General features: G+C 35.4%; 1 protein-coding gene across 6 annotated transcripts in view; it reads right to left on the bottom strand.

The window, feature by feature from the left end:
- TOX3 (TOX high mobility group box family member 3) overlaps positions 1-20557 on the bottom strand; it is a 228022-nt gene that overhangs the window by 130116 nt on the left and 77349 nt on the right. For all 6 annotated transcript variants that reach the window (XM_085235016.1, XM_085235018.1, XM_085235019.1 and 3 more), the window contains exon 5: positions 14674-14791. The gene's annotated coding sequence lies outside the window, so the exon portion shown is untranslated. The remainder of the gene's footprint in view (positions 1-14673; positions 14792-20557) is intronic.

Genomic DNA, 20557 nt, shown 5'->3' with positions numbered 1-20557 from the left:
ATTGGAAGTGTAGTAAACTAAGTTTTATTGAGTTAAATCGCTTATGAGAGGCATTGATACCATTGCCATCCTATCAAAACTCATCTGTAATTGTCAAAAGCTGAGACAATTTCATAAAAAATAAGTTCCATATAAATGCCTGAAAATAAAATGAATGATTATGCGGCAACTCATTTTTTTCTCAGGGAGAAGTAAAGCCAGAAGAAATCTAATGTATCTTGATATAATTTTCATTAGAATCCTATGTTCTCCATACATCATAAAACCCAAATGAATGGCTTTTGTGTCAGGAGACTACCAAGAGCATAGGAAAAGAAACAATCTATACCCGTAGGATTAATGTTACATCAGATTGAAGTAGAATCCCAGTGCTGTTGAACGTTTGCAGTCAGATAGTCAAAGAACAAACATTACTGATAGTATAAAAACTAATTCTAATGCGAGACTTCGAAAACTACATATTCCACAGGCCATTCATATAATGAAAACCATGACATTCTCTTACACATCCTCTTGTCTGAAGGCCACACTCACACTCATTTATCAGTGGTTGGAAAGAGAAGGGAAACTTCCATCCAATTCTGCCTCACTATGCAAATCCTGTCCTCTGGTCATTGCTCTATTTCTTCTGCTGATCATGTTTGTGTACTCATCTTTTCATACTCTTCCAGCTCCTGTCATGTGCTTTTTAGCAATACGCTGCTGTAACTCATTTCTACAAATGTCCCCAGACCTAAATTCAATTTTGTTTTTACACACCTACAACAAGGGAAAAAAAGATTTTCATCTTCAGCTAACCTGAACCATTTGTCCATCATTTCAATCCATCATTAGACAATAGAGAATAAGGTAACAACACAGATATGTCTACTATTCAGTCCAAGAAGTATAATTTTTGTGGAAAGTAATCAGGAAGATCAGAACTTGCAAAAATATTTTTGAGATGGAACAGCGTCTTTAAATCTTGTCTCCAATGTCTTAAATTCCACAGTCGTGGACCTAGCAAGGATTCTGCTTCCAGAATACCTTCTGGGGTCACTCGTTTTCCTTGCTGCTGCAGCAGTAGGCATAGGTTCCCTCTTATTCTCAATATGTGTTCCATGCAATTGCAGCACTTCAGCTGCACTGGGAATCATCTGAAGTATCTAATAACTATTCGCAGTATTTCACCCGTTAGGAATACTTTAAGTTCTCCCTTAAGAGAGCTCACAGGTTTTCTAATAACATTTATCACTTCGAATTAAAATTGCACATTGTGCTGTGTATTGCTCCTATTTAACCACATAACAAATCTGGTAGAAAAAAAAAAAAATCATCTAGTAAATGATCTTTCAAATAAATACATATATACGATCTAAACCTGAAAAATGTGCAGAGGCTGGGAGGGGGGGAAATATTCCAGAGTCAGCTGTGCAGTTTTTCATAACACACAGTTTGAACAAATATAACGCAGCTAAGTCAAGTAAGTCATGATTGATTTATTATATTGGAATCCATTAAAAGTATTCCATTGCAGTTTTAAAACCATATAGTCATTAAATATCTTTGAAAATACACATTCTCTACCATCATTACGAGATATTCTTGACAGCACATCATTTTTAATGGCACCATTATAAACAGGATTCATAATGGCTGTTTAGTGTGTAACAGAATTGGAAGTAGGTAACATACAGACTTGCATTCTACAAAATCAGATAAGGCACTAAAGTAAAGACGAGTGCACAATTAATATATGAATAATTATTCTATGTAAAATGAAACATTTTAAATAGTGCGTCAAATAGGCATTAAAATGGAACAAATGAAACAGTGGAATAAATTTAGTGTATATTACTTACAAGTGCAGCATGAACTACTGGTGCCGATGTGTGATCTAAATAGGAGAGGAAAGATTATGCCCAAGGCTAATTGAAGCGATAATGCTGGTGTCTAATTGCAGCAAACTGTTATATGCTTAAAACAATTCTCAGATCCACAACGTGCGCTTTAAAACGTGGCTTCAAACTAACACCTGCTTTGTGTTTAGTTCTTTCTAATAAGGTGACATTGGAAGGACAGATCTTCCATACATTTTATCCCTTCAACTACAGTAGGGTGAGATGTTTGCAACTGTTAAGCTTCACAGGAAAGAAAAAAAAAAACAAGAGCCTCTAAAACCTAAAAGATCTCAAAAAAACTAAGGTTTACCTTTAGTTAACATAGTTTAGGGATCTGGGCACTTGAAATTGAAACAAAACGTATAAGAGGAAAGAAATAAATGATAACCCAAAGCAGTCCAGTCCCTCCTTAACAACAGCACCAGGAGAAGAGATCTCCTGCCTTGCTCAGCATAAAATGTAATGGTATTGCAGCAACCCTAATCATCAGACCAGGATGGGCCAGAACAGGCACTTCAGAACAGACCTTCCCCATACAAGGCCAGTAACTTACCGAAAAGGACTAGTAACTGAAAGCAAGATTCTTCAATTAAAGTCTCTACTGACCTCTATTGTAACACAGCTACATTGGCATAAAGCTATCAGGTATATGTAATTATTTCTTCCAGTGGATGAAGGCATAAATTGACGTTGACAAAAATCCTAACCAGTCATGTAACTTGTCATAACTAAAGAAATAAATAGATGTAGAAGTTCGTTATTGTTTCAATATACATTCTTGGTTGTAATGCCTTCAGATTTTCTCTGAACTCTACTTTATAAGCACTTATTCTACAAGGACTCCATTTATCACCAATGATATCAAAATATCGTTTATTACAGTAATTTAATTCAGTGAGGATCACTCAAACATTATAGCTAACATAGCCAAGAGATAATAACCAACACATATGCTACCATAGCTGAAATCTATCATACAGATGAGAGGTGTAGATCAAGTATGAACAGTCACATATTAGAAAATAAAGGGAATTTCAACAGCAGTGGAAATTGAGAAGATGGTACAGTACCGAGGATGCACGAACTAAAGCTACAGGGTAGTTGCTCAAGAACTATGCTGCCCTGCTTTTGCACAACAGGCCTGTATGTTGCATCTTGATTAGCAAGATTTGTTCTGTTTTTTAAGCCTAATTTTCTAGAGTACATTGCTAGCTGCACGCTCCACCACCTCAGAAGCTCAGTTTCAGCATGAGCTCAAGATCTGAGACAGGTCTGCAGGAACAATGCTATTAACATTCTCACATTCAGTCATGTATTGTGAGAAATCAGATCATAGAGAGCCTTAATTGAACAAATTACAAGTGTGTAAATCTTACAGCAAAGATCTCAGATCCATAGCTGTAGAATGGACACATCACCAACCAGGCTTGTGAAGAAATCTAGTTTAATCTAGTTTCTAAGCTGCAGTGACAATTTCTACAAGCAAAAAAAAAAAAGAAAAAAAAAAAGCCAACCAGAATTATATACACTTCTCAAAATTAGACCAGATTTATATTTTTTTTTACAGAATTGTTTCTTAAACAACTTGAAATAAATACTATATAGAAAATGCACTTATCTGATTTAAGATGGCAACATAGCACAGCTGAACAATTTGGATGTTCTACAATTGTTGAATGCTTGACCTTTTAACCTTCATTTTACTCACCTGGTCCATAACTGTGCTGTTTGTGTAATACGTACGTTGCTCTGAAAGTAATGCCTACCACTCATTTCCATAGAAACTACAACAGATACAAAGAGCACAATAACAGTATTTGATAGATCAGATTCTCAACTACAAAACACTTTTTCAACGTGGTCACCACCATAAGCTATGGATTTTAATGACCGAGGAGCAAGATTCTGTATGCCATACTTGTAAACATCTGCATTACTGTCATGAATGTGGCTTGTCTTTTGCACTGATGTTGACACTGCTAGAACACATCACCCATTGCCCTCACTGTGTTCACATCCACTGTTTGGTCTCCAGAACATTCAGCAAGCTCAATTCATGTCAACAGGTGTCATTTTTCCCACATGGAGGAATTCAATGACGCAACTTCGCTTCATATGCACTCCCAAGTCACACATTTTGGCAGACTGCCCTTCTGCTGCCATTTGTCACATAGCAGCAAAATATAACAGAATACTGGTTGGGAAGGTTCAATCTCTACTGCCATACCACCATCATCTGCCTCTGACATTGCAGGTCAACATAATAAAATAGAAGGCATTACTTTCAGAGCAGCCCTTGTATGTAACAGAACGACCTTCAACAGCAGTGTCTTTGAAGGAGAACAGGAACATTTACTATAGATTTTATTATAAATGCCTTAATGAAATTCTAATCAATAATACTTCAGAGAATGGTAAAGGAATGGAATACATTCATAGGTAAAAGGAGACGTTATTATCTCAGTTCAGTAACTATGAAATGGAATGATGAAAAAAGTCTGTTTTTCATATTAGAGCCAAGCACAGCTGTACAGTTATATAATAAGGTATTGCTTGTATCCATGGCAATAGGGAGTAATTGATGCACCACAGTTATTTTTATAAACCCAAACAAAAAAAAATTCAACTGGAAATTTCTTCTCCAGTTTCTTAGCATTGTATTTTTTTTATCTGTACATAATGTACAAATTTATAGTCTGAATACACTACTGATCTGACTCGTTGAATAAAACATGCTGGGTGTTTGCTGCATATTAAAGAAGATGGAATCTCACATCCAACAACTAAGTCTTTCATGAAGGATTACATGAAAAACAATTCTTGGAATAAGATATATTAACTAAAATTCACATTGCTTTGGATTTGGGATATATATACCCTGGAGATTTTATCTTTTAACGATTAGAATGTTTTGCAGATGTCTCAGAGTGGAAAGCATAGGAAAATTTTAGTGAAAGTCAGTGGAAGGCTATATTATAAAAAAAATAGCAGACATCTAAAAGCATATTATTTATTGTATCTCAGACTTTCTGTGACATAGTTCAATCTCTTGGCTCTCCTTGAGTAAAAACATCAGATGTGCTGTTTTAAGGGAAGAACCATACTTTCCAATTGCTCCACTTCTTGAAATTACACCAGCAAAGGATATTGCTTTTTTTTTTCCTCTCCAATTCTAGTTATGCATCCAACTAGATAACTGAAAAACTAAAAGAGAATCAGGTGTCCCTCAGCACTAACAATCTAGTCTACAACAGAATCAAAAGTAGTAAATTTCATTTCCTCTCTTTCTTTCCTTTTTTTTTTTTTCCCCTCCCCAAATAAAGATCCATTGACTCACCAGAATTTGCATTTGCAATGACTAGCATTTTCATTATTTTTAAGTAGCTACAAAGATAGAGGGTTTCTGCTGTAAAGACAAGTATTTGGTCAATTCAAATCCTTTGAAGATTAGAAATGGAGAGTCTTTTGCAAGTATCTATTGATATTTTTTGGGGGGTACTAGTAGTCTGGAAAATCTGCATCACTACTTGTTTGGACAATAGTGCTTTTTAAAATTTTTTAATGCCTGAGAACCTTTAGACATTTTGAGAGCAAGGATATAGACACTATCCACATACCTAGAGGTTTACTTTGTTCCCTCCACCCTGGAATTCAGAGGTTTGTCTGGAAATTTGCAGTAACTGGGCTTGACCTTAATGCAGGACAGAAGCAAATACGAGTAAGCATACAATGCACACATATACAGCATCAGTCTTACCTAATGTATTCTAGCTTTAACTTCCCATTCGCAATTGAAAAATTACAGCCATTTTTTCTAATTCATTTCTTCACTGCTCTTGATAGCATTTATATTTGATGAAAGTAGCTAAAAATAATAACCCTGCATCATTTTCTCTGTTTAGGATATTTCTTCTTCTCCTTTCCACTACTATATCAAAATGTCTTTTTGTTGAGAGATTCTATACAGCGGATTAAAATGCATTAACACAAGAAAGGCTACGGACTGTGAGTCAGCAAGAACAAAAGAACCAAATACATCATGTAAAAGCTAATAATATTTAGATAGGGAGCCCAGAATTTAGCATTTTCATTATATTTTTCAGTTAGCATGAAAGTTTAATCTTCCACTAATCATTTAAAATGTAAAATAAACAGAGCTTTCAGCATGTCACAGTCTATACTCAGATCCCCAGGAGAGTGAAAACCACAAAAGAAACCCAACAATATGATGCTATATATTCTGAGATATTGCCATTCAATCTGATTTGCCACATGCCCATACATTTTAATGCTGGCTTCATTATGTAACCTCTTCTTGATTAATCATTGGTGAACAATGCTTAAATTGCACTCCAGGATCAGCTTGAACCAGGGCATTGTTAGCAGCAACATCCATCCGAAAAGCATACCAGATGGTCTGAGGAAAGGTCAGGATGGTACTACCACAGTGACAATGGACAACGCTCATGAACTGCTGGTAGAAATACTTGGACTGAGATTCCAGTCACTTTGCAGAACATTCTGTGAGACTGTTTAATCTTCTTTTTTTCTTTTAAATTTATGCTAAAGAAATATTTTATCAAACTATTTTATAGCTGTTCTTTGTCTAACCGCAGTCCACAAAGAGTAAAAGGTACATAAAGCTACTGAAACTTCTGAACTATAAATAAGCATACATTGACTTTGGTATGGGTGCCTTTAAATTAAGAACTATTGCACACTTAATTGTTTCTTCAACCACTGTATTTTTCACAGTCTTTGAAGAGCTGCTTAGCATCTGAACCAGTCTCAGGCTGAAAAATGTGGCAAGTATCTTAAAACACAATTCAAGAAAACAGTTTCTTGGGACACTGAACTCTCTCCAAGGATGATCATAAATGAGCCATGCTCTACTTACTAAAGATTACAATTGTTGGCTAATACTGCTAGCTGAATAAACAAAGCTCCCTCAACCACCACTTAAAAGTAGAAAGCACTTAGACCCTCCCTACAGTTTTTACAGATGGACAAACTCTTTCCATCAGCCCACGCTTTTACATGTTAGACAAAAAAAATATCGCCCACATCGCATGGTACTGAAATCACACACACACACACACACAAAAGAAAATGGAGAACTTTTCTCTGCAAGCTGATAAAGCAATGAACATAACCCAACAAAACATTCTTATATCTATTCAAACAAGGGCTGGTTCTCAGATTGCTACCATACTTCTGTGAAATTCCATTGTGAATCCTGCACTGCTCATCACAATTACCATTTCCAGCTGCATAGTGATTCCCTTTACAAGAGGTGCAGGTTGCTGGGAAGCAAAAGCTAAGACAGACTGCTATCAAAGTCAAAGAACTTCCTTAAATTTGTTTCTCAGAGGAGACCAGAATACGCACACTTCTCAGCGATATCAAACATAGTCAAACTCCAGTAGCCCAAATTTTGCTCATCTGCTCTGCTTCAGGCCCTGAACCAACAGAGCTCCTTCTGCGCTGGCTGTACATTGCTGAATGGAACAGATTCTCTTCAAGGGATACCTCTATTTACCCCTGTGTACAAAGCATTCAATTTCATGCATTATCTCGCTTCCTGCAGCCTAAATCTGCTTCCAGAAATTGCATCCTTTATGTCAGACAAAAGAGGACTCTGGATGAGGTACAGCAACATCAACTCTTTCCAGAGCTGCCATTGAGGACAGTCAACTTTCCACAGTACTAGAGGCCATAGGAAAGAAAGTACTTTAGTTTTATAGAATTGCTAAATGTTTTTCAGATATTAATATAACAGAGAATAAAAGTGGAAGGTGCTCACAGCACAGAGAGTGTTATTTGGGCAGGAGTCATTTACTTTTAAGGAGGATGAAGAGTACTTTGTGGACAAGTTTGCTGTCTGCAAATGAAGAGAAGGTTACTAAAATGAATTTGAGTGCTGTTAGCAACTCAAATTAAGAACTTCCAAGTTTAGTATCATCTTTAGAAAACTTAAAGATCTGAGGAGTGACTAGTTGGTGAGGAACATTACCTATAAAGTGGATATTCCTTGCTTTTATCTACAGCTGATTATCTGCATTAGATCATTCAAGTGTGTGGTGTGCAGTGATACCATCACGGAATTTAGCACAAAAAAGTACATAGTATTCCAGGAGTTTCCATGGTCTTCTCTTGCTGGCAGAGTGCACTTACTGTGGTCATAGTGAGACCACCATCTGTGTTATTTTCCCTAGCTCTGGTTTTAGCACAATTCAGTTGGTGAATTTTATACTGCAGGGAATTTATTTCTTATTATGACTTGATCAAGATTGGGCATGATTAAAGCATAGATGAGGATCTTATGGGAAAGCTTCTTTCAAGGCCAAGTCTTGTTCATACAAATTTTAATTGCTTAATGATTTTCCATGTCGATTCCTATACTTGATGTTACAGTGAGTTGTATATAACCAGTAAAGATTCTTTCTGGATTAAAACAGTTTCTTTCAAAATTATACTTGACTTTCCAAGGAGAATAGCTTTGCTGAATTAATATTAAGATAGGTATAAATTCTATTGAGGCACACATAGTGATGTCTAATGACTTGGATCTTTATTACAAACATTTCCATGTGTTTGGATTGACTGCTGTTTTTTACAGCAGTTGCTTCTATGTACTGTAACTTGAAGGCTATGGTATTATTTTTTAGATTTCAAAGAGTACTTCAGAGAGAACTATAGGTACAGAAGTATTTCAGAGAAAATTTGATGGCAGCATGAAGGCAATTAAAGTTGTTATAAAAAAACAGTGAGTCCAAATTTTACATTCCAGATAAACATGTAATCAGCATGACTGCGTACGATTTGTATATAAAATTATTTAAAATCTGTTTTTTACAGCAGCTCAGTAAAAGTTCGACTATGCAGGTTTATGCACTTACAGATCAGAAGTGTAGATTTTTGGAAGCAATGGTTTTCTATGTAAAGATGAAAGGGTTTAATGAAAAACTATCTCTGGGACAACTTGAAAAACTTAAATGTGAGCTTATGTCAGTAACATACAGGTAAAAAAAGTGAAATTTCATTAAAAAAAAAATTGGTAGAGATATCTTCTGGAAATAGGGGAGGTGGGAATACTTTTCTATGTTAGAAAATTTCAGAATAAATACTACTTAATTATCAAAAGTAGCTAGAATTTTTTTATTCTAGTAAGCTGATGGAAAACTATATCTGCTGAGTATTTTTGGCAATATGATACAGCCTTGTATTTTCCACTGGTACTTCAAATACTACCGCAGTACGTCTAAGCAGAATCAGTATCTCCAAAAAGGCACCATTTAAAGAAATTCCCTTAACCCTACGTACAACTGGTTTAAGTATAATCTTAGGGACAGGTGTCTGTATGGGTTATCAAATGCAAATATGTGTTTGATTCATATCTGCCATTAGTCAACAAGAATACCACAGTCACAAGGCAATGTACTATCCAAACTATGTTTACCCTGCTTTCAGGTAGAAAGAATGACTCACATATATAAATCTTTTTCTAGTTATCACAATGGAATAAATACATGCAGATGTCACTACCCCGTACCATTACGTTCCTCTCACTTAGGATTCCAGCCAGGAAATAGAAACTTCACCGTTGGAGAGACTCATAAATAGTTAAGTACCCTCTATCAACAAGGGATAAAAGGGAAAAATAACCAATAAAACTACATAATGAACAACTACTGAACAAACAGAGCTGTAGCGCTCAAACAGAGTCAAGTTATTGCCTGGGCTGTTACAAGGATTTTACAGTAATATTATTTGATTTTCTAGCTTCACAGCAATTATATCAAAGGTCTTTTACTCATTTCAAACGTGCATCATTTTTAAAATAAATTCTATTATGAAGTCCATAGTGGAAAAGAACAACAAGAAGTCTTTCAAGGTCACAGATAATCATGTTTGATACCTTATTTGTAAACTTTATCATCTTCTAAATCCTAAAAGTCAACTGATCCTACAATACAGTAAAATACAACATTTTCTGTCACTATAGATAAGGGAAGCTGAACTTCTTGATTCTAGATACAAAGAGGAATGTGGACAGTTCAGGTTAAATTGACTTTGGCTTCATCACACAACATCTGAAATCATACTGCAGTTCTCCAGTGCTTTTAGGACATAATTAGATAAATTCATAGATTAAGCTACTGGCAGTACTTGCTCTTCTGTGAATAGTGAACCAATTCCACAGCACATTGAAATACAAACTGTAGTTGCAATACCAAGTTGGCAATGCATCTTTGCTGTCGATTGTTGTGCGCCATATGGACCCACTTAAACCTCTTCTTCTTTTGGCTCTGGAAGATAAGTCAGCCATTGTGGCCAGTCATGAGGTCAGTTTGGAAACCAAATGGCCCAGGTGCAAAAACTTCAGCAGGGACATCTGCATCCATGACTGGTTTTTTTTTTGTTTTTTTTTTTTTGGCTAGCTTTATCTCTACCCATATTTATCTGCCTTGCGTAATGTTACCAATTTCTGCCAAATAGACCCCAATAACTCTGCTCTAATTTGTATATTAAGTGATCACAAAATAAACTCAGTATATGGCTATTTTTTGCATCCTATTCAACTCTTTAAATATGAAAAGAGCTAACATCCTTTTTTCAGACTATTTCTTCTATTACATACACAAATTCAGGTGAAAGTTTTCACAAACTCAAATGTGGATATTAATTATTTCCTTTTAAAAAGTTTAATCCCAGACACCAAAGAAAGTTAAGATACTCAAGAGAAAAGATTAAAAATGTAATTATAGTGATATTGATACAGCTACAGCCTCATTCTTTGTACCAAATATGAATGTTTTATCCCTTTGATACATAATTCTTAAGAAGGCTAAATAGATGCATGTTAATCAAGCTTATTTTGTACTCAACAATATCAGTTAACAAATATCTACTGGATATTAATATTATACTTATGTTTCCTGCCACAATTCTCTCAGATGCCCAAAGAATCATAATGGTCTCTCTTTTGCCTAAACAAAAAAAAAAAGCAAACAAACAAACAAAAGTTTTATAAAATAAAATAAAATAAATTTTACTGATACTGTTTGTCATTGCAGGGCTGTAATTCTATATGAAGAGCAATTAAAATGCATTCTAAAATAACTCATGCATTTCATATATTAACATTGCTCTGTTGGTACAAGATCCCCAGTTTGTCACTCTTAAAACAACACATCAAGTTTAACCTTCAGGTTGGACAGAGTACAGGCAAAGAGTACCTATACATTCGATTCTCAGGTTCACCACTATCCTGCTCAGATTGGATATTGTTCTAACAGCATGGAATGCAAGAATCAAGGTCAAAAATACAGAGACTTCCTAAAACAATATTTAAAAAAAATAAATCTTTCATAAGGTATACAAAAGATGTATGTACATATACGCAACTAAAAAAGATAGGTATAGTAGAATTCTTCTAGTCTCTAAACTATCATAATACAGTAGACTTCTGGTTTCATATTATACTTTGTTACAGATTTCTTATTTTTAAAACAGATTAAACCAATCCCCTCTTCATTTTGATCTAGGGAAAAATATATAACTCCCTCTAATGTAATTCATCTTTGCCCTGATTTCTATGTTTCATGTCAAACATACACAAAACACTTTTGTCCTTGGGTTATTTTTCCTGAGGTAAATTCTATCCACTGGACGTAGAATTTACAGAAAAAAATTACAAAATGTAGACAAATAAATTAAAGGACTAAGCAGCTTTGCACCAGGCTGGAGTAGGCTGCTCTGAAGTGAAGGTGTACAGGCAAATAACAACGGCAATTGGGAGCTGCATCCTGATAGAAGTAGTTCTTAATGTTTAATTTTACTTCACCAAAAACAGAGTCAAACTCCCTGAGTAGGGTTAACACAACAGTCTGAACACTATGCACAGGCCTTGAGGAAATTACTGCTCAGCAGAAAAAAGATTTTATAATCTGCTCTCTCCAGAACAAGTCTGCAAGAATGTTTTTTCTCCCAAGAAAGCAGGTGACCATCTGGAACTCAGTCAACTGGCTGTTATTTAACATGAAACCTTTGTCAAAGGACTGACAATGGCTCAGTAGCAGATAGACACATGCTTTTGGAGAGCACTAGAATTTATCAGCTGATATTTTATATCAACAATATGGAATAAATACATACAGGAAATTATTTAGAATTCCAGACACACGTGCAACACTGATTGGCATCTCAATAATGCCTAAGAAACATTGAAGTTTCTTTACTAGATTTTTATGCATAGATTCTGTCTCATATTAGTAATGAGCTGTTCCATTCCAGCCAGTGCATTTCCAGGTTGCATTGCCTGCTTTCAATGATCACTGTGTCTCAATTTGAGCTTCATGCTTTAAAATATAAATAGTTTGCAGCTGTTATCTAATTTAGATATTTATATGGTCTGTATATAAATATATTCCTGTGTACCGTATGTGTATATGCTACATTGTTTCTTTCCACTTTTGTTCTAATAAATACACAGCAGATCTGAACTATCTGAAATTCAAGAGTTTTAAAGAATTGCTAAATGTTTCTGCTGTATTATGTCAAAGATGAGTAATAATTAACTTATGTAATGCTCTTTAGGTAACAGTACAGAAATAGTGTGATCCTGATGTTGTATTATGCTGAAATTCTGCTTTGTTGATGAGTTAGTATCAACTGTAGCAAGCAAATTCAGCATAATTTTTCCAATACAGGATACAAACGTCATCCGCGTCCCTCTCTATGCTACCCACATGAAGATATATGGGATGGCCATACTATCTCTAAAGTATCAGCCTTTCCAAAAGATAGTGGCTAGGAGCCAAAGTCACAGCCTGTTCTCTAATGAAAACAGAAGAGATGATAAGAGAAGCCACAATCAACACAAAACATACAGGCATAAATCTTCACAAATGTAATGCCATATATTTGTACATTCTGTTTACTTTTAAAGTCTTTAAGTAAGCCTTCTTGGATTCACCAATTTTACGCTGGCTTCAAACACATCTGGAAGTACTCTAAATTACAAAATAAAGAGAAACAAATAAGAGCGTACCTTACCAAAATATGACTGGAGTCTTTATGTTTCCTGGAAAACTCGGTAAAGAAATGAAATGTGACACCTTCCAGAATACATGCCATGACGGTCTTTAGTTATAGCCAGATCCTTGAGGATGATCTTTCTCTTTTTTTCCTATTGTTCTTTTGATATCAAGTTACCTACCAGGAAACCTGCAGTCAACCAAGCATAACTAGGACATAAACAGAAGTCTTCACTCCCTGCCACACACCGACTATGACCATTTAGCTGGCTTACATACCTCAAGCAGTTCCAAAACAGTAAACAAACACAAGATATAAAGCAAATATCAAATCCTATTATACATAGGATAATACTCAAAATATATTATACATAGGAATATACTCAAAAAATAACGCCTCCTATTTATTTCCAGGGAACATAAAGCAGATACAAAAAGCACTATAACACTGTTTGATAGAGGAAATTCTCAGCTGCAAAATATTATTTTTCAACATAGTCACTACTATCAGCTATGCATTTTTTGCCAATGATGAAGAGCCTGCAGGCCTTGCTCATATAAAAATCTGCACCAGCAGAGGTGGCCCACAGTTTCACAATCACTATGGTGGTATCATTGCTAGGAAAATGTTGCCCATGTAGTCCATCTTTCATTGGCCTGAACAGAAAGAAGACAGAAGGCACCAAACCCAGATCATATGGTAGGTGTGGTAGGACAGCCCCACCAACACTGGCCATGTGGTCTACAATCTTCAAACTGATATGGGGCCTGGTGTTACTACATCAAAAGAGAAAATTGTCTTATACTCTGGCCTGACTGGAATTCTGAGACTTCAAGCTTAATCAGCATCATGAAGTAGCAGCCAGAATTGATGGTCTGTCTGAGTTCCAGGAAATCCAGAAGGATTTTCATCTTTCCTATTCCAAAAGACAGCGCACATTTTACCTGCTGAGGCTTTTGTCTTGAACTTTTTCTTCAATGAGGAATTCAGATGTGGTCACTCCATCGACTACTGTTTTGACTTCAGCTTGTAGTAGTGACAACATGTCACATCACCATTAATAATGTGACCCAGGAAACTGTCCCCTTCTGTCTCATACTCAACAGGTTCTGACAAACTTGATAAGGTGTTTTTTCTCTTCTTGTATGAGAACTTGTGGGATCCACCTGGCACAAACTCTGTGATATTCCAACATTACCACCATCTTTTCCAATGCACTGAATTAAATATTCAGCGCCATACACAGTTCCCTGGTAGTAACCTGCCAGTTTGAGCAGATGAGCTGATTGAGACTCTCTTCATTTCATGGTGTGATAGCTGTGCATAGATGTCTACAACATGGCTTGTCTTTCACATCACTGTCACCACTGCTGAAACACACCACCTCACTGTGCTCACACCCACTGTTTGGTCTCCACGAACATCCAGCAAGCTTCAATTAAAGTCATTTTTTCCTCTTGGAGGAATTCAGTGACACACCTCTGCTTAATTTGCACTTCCACGTCAGGTGCCATTTGGACAGATTGCACCTCTGCTGCCATTTGTCTCATTTGTTGTAAGAAAATGTAACAAAATATTGGTTGGAAGGTTCAACTTCTAGCATCGTACCATTAACATTCACCTCTGACATTGTGGGCCAACGTAATGAAATAGGAAGCATTACTTCCAGAACAGTCCTCAAACTATTAGCATAATCTTTAAATTGCATTTATCAGGTCATTACAATGTGCCTCTTTGAGAGCTTCAAGCTTACCTGTTTGCAAAACATGGCTAAACATGAGGTTTCTCTAAATCTTCATGATCTCAGCATTTACGCAGCATACTTCCAAATGTTAATGTAACAGATAAATTAATCCATCTGAAGAGAAAACCTAGGACAAATGACAATGAAACAATCTTTAAATCTATTGTGAAAATACTTATAAAAGCAGCACAGTATTTAATCATACGTATCAAAACAAAAGTGATTGTCGTGCTCTTAGTAAGATCAAATATATAACAAGCTTAAAAGAAATAACTCTACATCAGACTCAGACTCTACAAAGAGGCTGTCAGCACAAACGTAAAGGATTTGGGGGGTCTGAGATAAACCAGCCTTGAATAATAATCTTCTGATAACTTAAAATTCCAGATGATCTTTTTGAGTTCCAGACAACAGCTGTATTTTTAAAGCCTCACGCACAGCTATCTGACCTGTTTTTTAACAGTACAAGTAGATAGTGCTGTTATTTTCATATTACTTAAAATAATATCCAGCACAAATATTTTAAAGAGAAGAACTTATGATATGACTTCACTGGATATCTCAACATGCTCACACCGTTCTCAGAATATTTTTAGCAGGCATTTGTTCAGTAATACAAGCGTTTAAAGGCAATTTTATAATTTATTTAGCATCTATAGGCAAACAAAATGCATTCTTCCCACATAATATGTCCATAATAATGCTCATAGCTGAACATTATTTTTAGTCCAAATGCAAGGCTCCAAATATCCTTACATTAGCACTGTTTTTTGACAAGTTCTTAATTAATTGAACTCTTTGATACTGTAAGCTATAGCAGATCAACTACATAAAATGAGATGTCAAATCTTCCCTATACATCTGGCACAATGCTATTACTTTCATTGGATCTTTACAAGACATCAGATATGTTAATATTTATGGAGTATACACTGAGGAATACTGCTAGAATTAATAAATAATAAAGCTAATATTTTTTGCGAAAAATAAATCATCAGATATCTCATTATAAACAGGTTGTCTTCAGTTGTAGATAATTTAGTACAGTAATAAATAACAAGAGAACACAGTGCTGATGGAATTATATTCCATTATTCAAAATATCTTGCTACTCATAAGAATATTCCTTTGTGTTCAAAATCATTGAAATAGAACTGGTTTAAAATTGAAGGTACTTTCAAACAAATAAAATGAGGTTGCCTCTAATGTGTCAGCTAGAAGTTAATGAATACATTTATTTAAGACCTACTGCTTTTTTGATGTACTTCAGATTCATCCTGGGATTGTGTCTTTAGCAAGATGTAGCTCAGCAAGTCTAGGCCATTGTTCCTATTGTCTCAGGAATAATACACTTCTTCCTTGAAAAAGGTGTTATCTACTCATTTAAGGTTGCTGCTGAGTCTTAACTGCAGTATTCATAGAATTCAGGCAAAGCATTTGTAGTCAACAGAGGCGTAGCTATCACATAAAAGTCTTGTTTTGAGCAACTACTGACAAATTCTTGAGAAGACTTTATAAAGATCTAGTGTGTTGCAGCAATGATACAACAAAACCAAAATATTTGGTGCATACCAATAATTGCATTCAACATTTTAAATAATTTATTTAAATTTAAATTAAACATTTATTTTTATTAAATGTCTAATCTGTGATGTAAGCTAGTCTTCTATAGTTTAGTTTGGTAAAATCACTACCAAGCATGTTCAGCATGGTCTTTCAGTACAAGGAGATAACATGCTGCCCTCAGGATCCCACAAAGTGCTGTAGACTTGGTTTCTTTACTGCACAGCTGGGATTTCCACAGAAGGCTAGAGAATAAGTATAGAGTTCTCATTGAAAGCCACAGGGATCCTAAGCTCCACTAGAGCTCCTTATTTTTAAAATTCCAGTCTATCTTCCTTGACATGAGGCACGTCTTCATTGTCTTTCTATGCAACGCCTACGTCTGGCATGCACTGTGCAAGAGTTAATTAACTGACAGTAATATAACTAAGAAATTGTGGCCATGGATCTCAGTAATTTGGTTTCAGACACTGACGACCAAAATTGAAATACAATTTTAAAATTGCAACCCACTGTCAAACACAAGGGAAATAAGAATATCAACATGGGATTATGATTAAACTCCAGAACCTTGAAAAGTAACTCTTGGCTCTCTTGCTTTAGTTTCTTATGACTCTCTTACTATGAAGTTCCTAATCTATACACAGTACATGGCTAAAATTTACATATGATTCTAGCGAATCACTAAGCTCAGTTTGCAATTGTATTTCTCAGTACGTGACTTAGTGAACTGGTTTTATGTCAGAAGCACATAAGAAAGATAAGCATAGACACATTTTCAGCCCACAATAAATAAGTTAGCACTGTATTGTTTAGTTTTCTGTCTCTGCTCCTAAATGACTAAGTGATGATTTGTTTAAGCTTTAGGGGGTCTAAATATATACTGATCAAATATTACGTAAGAACAGCTTAAAGGGAAATGAAACAAAACTGATGTTTAATTGTAAGTCAGGGGCTTATGAGACTAGATGCTAATATAAAGTGGAAGGCATGAACTAAATTATCCACCAGGTGGATTCCATTACATACCTATGTCTGCAAACCTAAAATCCTGACAACTCAAACAATAATGTTGCAACAGACGGTATAACACTACCTAGCCAGTAGGAAAGCAGCAGAATGTTATTTACTTAAATTGCCATTGTTTTCAACAGCTCTGTGTTGATTAACACACAGAGATGATGTGGTTCTCTGGAATCTAAAAAATTTCTCCCTCTTTTCAATCATCATTTATGAGGTTCAGGTTGGTTTTGGTTTTTCGTTTTTTTTTTAGTTTATTGTAGTAACACTGGTGGAAGGGGAAAAAAGCAACCCACTTACATTGAATTTTAATGATATTATTATGCAGATGAGACAAACTGCTCTGTATCCAAGAAAAACTTTTAAGCCAAATTTGCAGTAAGCGGAAAAGGAACTGAACCTCATGGGTTTTTAGCACCAAACTCCTGGAGATGCCCAATGCCCCTATTAGTGCCCTAAATAGCCCTCTACTCAGTAATCCACCTGATGCAGAGATTGTATGCCAAGTGGGACAACAAGAGCATCAGAGAAGCAGAAGGGAAATGGGCAGAGCAATGAAAAGTAAGCATTTTGCCTATTCTTCCTGTGCTCTAGGCTACAAACAGTGTGATTACGGGAACTTCTAGAGCTACTTTCAGTGCTCCGGTAACAAATAAAAGGGGGTCCATAAACTTGGCTCTAAGCCATTTTCATCTTTCCTTTATTTGCCACTGGACTCAAGCCAGAAAAGAGTGATGATGTAAAATACAGATTCTCACATTCAGAGTCTGGATCTGGCTTTTGGGATCTCTAGTTTCCATTTTCCCACATTTGAGAGTTCAAAGTTCTTTACACTGATATATAGTCTGTAGAAGAGAAAGTGACTCCTTATTTTGAGGGATACCTACCTGTCCTACTTTAGTTTTACAGAGCCAGTTTGAAACCTATTCTACAAATAACTGTGTAGAACTTAAGGCATACAAAGAGTCCCACTGAAATCAACAGAGCAGGCAAACCACAACGTTACGCAGATAAGCGGTGTGGGACTGGTGCTTTGGGCATTATACATCTGCTTCTTCTCAAAAGATAAGATGAAGTAAATCTTGTTTTCCACCTGTGCACTGTGTGAAAAATAGAACTTGGGAGAGAAGCATCCTAAAAAGATAAGTGACAAAGTGACAATAACTCTCCTGGAGTTATTCATAAGTTCCTGTACAACAACATGTCTAACAGCTGAAGATTACCAACATAGAACAGAGAGATAAATTGTACAAGAAAAAAAAGGTATATTTAAAGGCATAATGGAAAAAAATATAGGCTCATTTGCCTTCATTTATTTTTTAATTCCAAAGTGGTTATTCTAGCCATTTTTTTAAGGCAGGAATTCTGTGTGTTTATCCAAGTAAGTATGTAAGCATTAATAACATAAGAACACGGACATTGTTTGGGATTAAATTAAAACCATTTGCCTTATGCATGCTCATTTCCTTTTTTACTACTCAATTCCCCTATGATGCCATCTGATCACTTCTTGAATGTCCCCTGTGCTTTTGCCTTAACAATCTTGCCTGGTAGGCCATTCCACACGTTTGTGATTCTCGGCATGAAAAAAATGCTTCCTGACATCTGTTCCAAATTTGTTTCTCTTAAATTTCCATTTATGCTTCCTTATCCTAACATCTGTGTCATTCTGAAAACGGTAATTCAGATTGACGTTATCTGTGCCATTTAAGATTTTACATTCCCTAGCTGAAAGCTACTCATAACCATGCAGTGTTTTTGCAGTTCTTATTGATAGTTAGTTTAGAAACATTTCCTAGTTGTAATTCTCATGGTTTAGGTCATACTTTAGCTTTGTTGTTGGATTTTTATTCTCTGCTCGGGCACATTTCCTTCAAACTGGGGGCTAGCACTGTACTCAGTGGAACAATTTTAGCCCATAGGTCTTTCCCACAGCTGTTGTATAAGAGGAAAACAAGTAGTATTTGGCCCAATAAACTTAATGCTGGTATCAAGAGGATTGTATATTATGCTAATTCCTGCTGTGGGTTTATAGCATGCCTTTGGTAGCTCTACAAAGCCTGCACTTAGGAAACATTTCAATCATTTCTCTGTAAGGCTTAAATATAGAATTCAGTTGTCCTTGATGAATATTACTCATACGTTCTGATAATTTCACCCTATTTTGTCCAGCCAGTAAAAAGATCATGAAAACAACTCTTATGATTCTCTCATGTCTATAGAAGAATTTAGGACTAATTTATCTATACCTTCAAATCCAAATTCAAATCAGATTGGCACTCAAGTGTGCTGTTTTACCTGCCCTTAATGAAACAAATTAATTCCAAGAGATGAACTGTCAGACTCCCAACAAGCAAAGCAATTAACAGCATGTTTAACAGCAATTAGAAAGCAGTCTCGTTTTATATGGCTTGTAATTATAGTTCAAATTTTAAAACATACACTTTGTAATACCAGAAGAAAAAAAAAAAAAAGGGAAGTGGAGCAAAGCAATAGAGTAGCTGATTAAGTCTGGTATAGGAGTTTATGTTGAATAGAAACACCAACTACTGATCCCTTTTTCATGATAGTAGATAGGTATAACTCGTACAGAGCTCTAATGTCATAAACAAGGATTATCCTTTCACTTCCAAAGTACAAAATTACTTAGATTATTTGAAATTATCAAAGGACTGGTAAAACTTCAGGTTTTTTTTTTGTTTTTTTTTTGTCTGACTTATGCTTGCCTATTGAATTATTATCTCAGGTTTGTTTCCTGAAGAACCATTAAACTGTTACTGCCTAGAAAGGCTCAAGCGACAACTGCTAGCATATAACCGCCCTATATTACCCCAAAGTATAACCTTTTAAAGTGAATGCATCTAAAAACCTGAAAAAAAAAACATTCTAATTTATTCCACCATGCTGGCTGAGTGTTTTGGAAACATCTATACATCAGGAAGACTTTCATTCTGACATAAGCTCGTTATTTTCTCTCTGTACATGAACAGATGACACACTTAAAAGAATTATTATTCCATTCAAGTTTCTACAGTAGAGTAAGAGAATGAGAAGAATGTTTCTCTATAATTAAAATGAGTGGATGTTCAGTCTAAATAGCCTAGGCTTTTGTAATGGAAAGCTCCATGTCTGTTATTTAGAAACTTTATTCTAGATGGTAAAAAAGAAGATAAAGGTGACCATCTTTTTTTTTTTTTTTTTTTTAATTTGTCTTGATTCATTCATCTAGATGAAATAGGGGATTTTGAAATACACAAATGTGATCCATCTTACGCCTCACTAATACATCCAGTTAGAATTTAAGAAATGA

The sequence above is a fragment of the Meleagris gallopavo genome, chromosome 13, assembly GCF_905368555.1.
Source record: "Meleagris gallopavo chromosome 13, MGAL_WU_HG_1.1, whole genome shotgun sequence".
Lineage (NCBI taxonomy): Eukaryota > Metazoa > Chordata > Aves > Galliformes > Phasianidae > Meleagris > Meleagris gallopavo.
This window is presented reverse-complemented; position numbering and strand designations above follow the sequence as displayed.